The sequence below is a fragment of the Pteropus vampyrus genome, unplaced genomic scaffold, assembly GCF_000151845.1.
Source record: "Pteropus vampyrus isolate Shadow unplaced genomic scaffold, Pvam_2.0 Scaffold59, whole genome shotgun sequence".
Lineage (NCBI taxonomy): Eukaryota > Metazoa > Chordata > Mammalia > Chiroptera > Pteropodidae > Pteropus > Pteropus vampyrus.
Genome location: NW_011888840.1, coordinates 3,214,013 through 3,216,508, shown reverse-complemented (window position 1 = coordinate 3,216,508; position 2,496 = coordinate 3,214,013).

The following is a 2,496-nucleotide window of genomic DNA, read 5'->3' as shown; positions in this document are numbered from 1 at the left end:
TAATAGGGTTATTACTGAAGATAAAAAAGGAGTAATCTATAATAAAGCTTTAGCACAGTACAGTAAGCACTCAATAATGGTGAGTTATAATCATCATCATTATTATTGTCTATCAACTGGAGATAATAAAAGATACTTTTCAAGGCTGAGGTTTAAAGGAAATGAAGTAGGCAAAGTACTTAGCACACTGTCTTCCACATGGTGAATACTAAATGGTTAGTTATTATATGAAAATGATCAGCAGGCCTAACCATTTATAACAACTGATGGAGGGAGAAATAACTTAAGCTCTGCTTACATTTATGAAGTAAGTTAGATTAAATTTTGTTTACGTGGTCTAAATAGTTTTGTCTTCCATTTTATTTTACTTTAACAATATACCACATTTTCTTTATCCATTTATCTGTCAATGGACACTTATGTTGTTTCCATACCTTGGCTATTGTGAATAATGCTGCAATGAACATGGAGTGGACGGACATATTTCTCTCAGATACTGATTTCATTTTATTTAAATGCATACCCAGAAGTGAGATTGCTAGATCACATAGTAGTTCTATTTTTAATTTTTTGAGGCACTTCTATTTTTTTATTATGAAAAGATGTTGAATTTTGTCAAATGCTTTTTCTGCATCTATTGAGACTATCATGTGGTTTTTATCCTCCATTCTGTTAATGTGGCATATCATGTTTATTCATTTGTACATGTTGAACCATCCTTGATTCTCAAGGATAAATCCCACTCGATCATGGTGTATGATCCTTTCAATATGCTGTTGAATTTGGTTTGCTAGTATTTGCTGAGGATTTTTACACTCATGTTCACTGAGGATATTTGTCTGTAATTTTCTTTTCTTGTAGTGTCATTATCTTGCTTTGGTATGAGTGTGATGCTGGCCTAGTAAAATGACTGTTCTTTCATCATTTTTTAATAAGAACTCTCCAGCTCTGATTCGAAAGCTAGTGAGTGCTCTTGGCCATTGCTTAAAACAGCTCTCAACACTCACAATAAAAAAGGTGCTGTCATTTACTAAGTGTCTATGATATATTCCAGTCTTCTGCAAAACTCTTCATGTGCGCTATCTCGTTTAAGTATATAAACTGCTTTGGGAGGTAGGTACCATTATTGTCTGAATTTTGCGATGAAGGAAATTGAGGGAAAAAAGCTTGAAGAGATTAATTGGGGCAGAGGCAAGATTTCAGCCCAGGTTAATGACTCCGATACCTCTGTTCTTAAGCTTTATTTACATGGTGGATACGATATTGGGTTATGGCTTCTCAATTTTAATAGGACCTTTCAGTCTCTCCACCTCCTATCTTTTTCTTCACAGTCATATAATATATATATTTTTAATCTTACTGAGATCTGGGACAAAGATAGCTAGTCTTATTATGATACTTCCCTGAGGTTACTGCTCTTTTTTGTCTTTTAAATGACGATATATCATAAAATCAGATATTGATTGGCAGAATGGTGGTTGCCAGTGGATGAGGGGAGGGAATAGGGGAGTTATTTATGGGTTTAAAATTACAGTTACACAAGATGATAAGTTCCAGAGATCTGAGGTACAACAAAGTACCAATAGTTAAGAATAAGATATCACGTGCTTAAAATTTCTTACCAAAACAAAAATGAAAACAAAGCAACACAAGGAAATTTTTGAAAGTGATGGATATATCTATTACCTTGATTTTGGTGATGGTATCACAGGGTATACAAATGTCCAAACTTACCAAATGATACACATTAATTAGGTGCAGGGTTTTTTGTATGCCAACTATACCTCAATAAAGGAAAATTTATTAGCTGGCTACTTAATTAAAAAATCAACAAATGCATTGAGTGTATATATGTACAGGATACTATGCTAGCTGCTAAGGCAAAACAACAATGAGCTAGGGAAGCTTCCTTCCAGTTGCTTAGAAGTGAGGCGCCTCACAAACTAGAACACAAGCAGAAGGTTCAGAAGAGCTCCTATCTTCATGGAAAGCATCTCCAAGTGCCACCTCAGGAATGAGAAGGCATTTGAGGTGGGCCCTGAAGACTGGACATGTAGAGAAAGAAAACTAAGTGCTCAAGCAGAGCATGGAGAGTGGAAGCCTTGGAGAGCATGAAGGGAGTCGTGTTTGGCTCAAGAGAGGGTAAGTAATACGAGATGCAGCTGAAAAGGAGTTTCTAATAAGATCAGGAGGTCCATTAGTTAATGAGGGGAGCTGCTGGAAATGTAGTTCAGAGGCACAGAGATGATAGACATAGTGATGATCAACAAAGCCTGCTATAGTGCTAATCGACAAAGCTTAATGGCTGAATGCTAATAAAATTTAAAAACATTTAATGGGAAGAATGTATAGCATTTGGCAAGGACATGTTGGACGTGAACGAGGTCAAAGATGGTTTAAACTTTGAGTTTGGGAGGTATATAAAGGAAATACAGCGGGAGGAATGGGTATCGGGGGCAAGAGGATATTCTGGGGACATGTTAAGAAATAATAGCC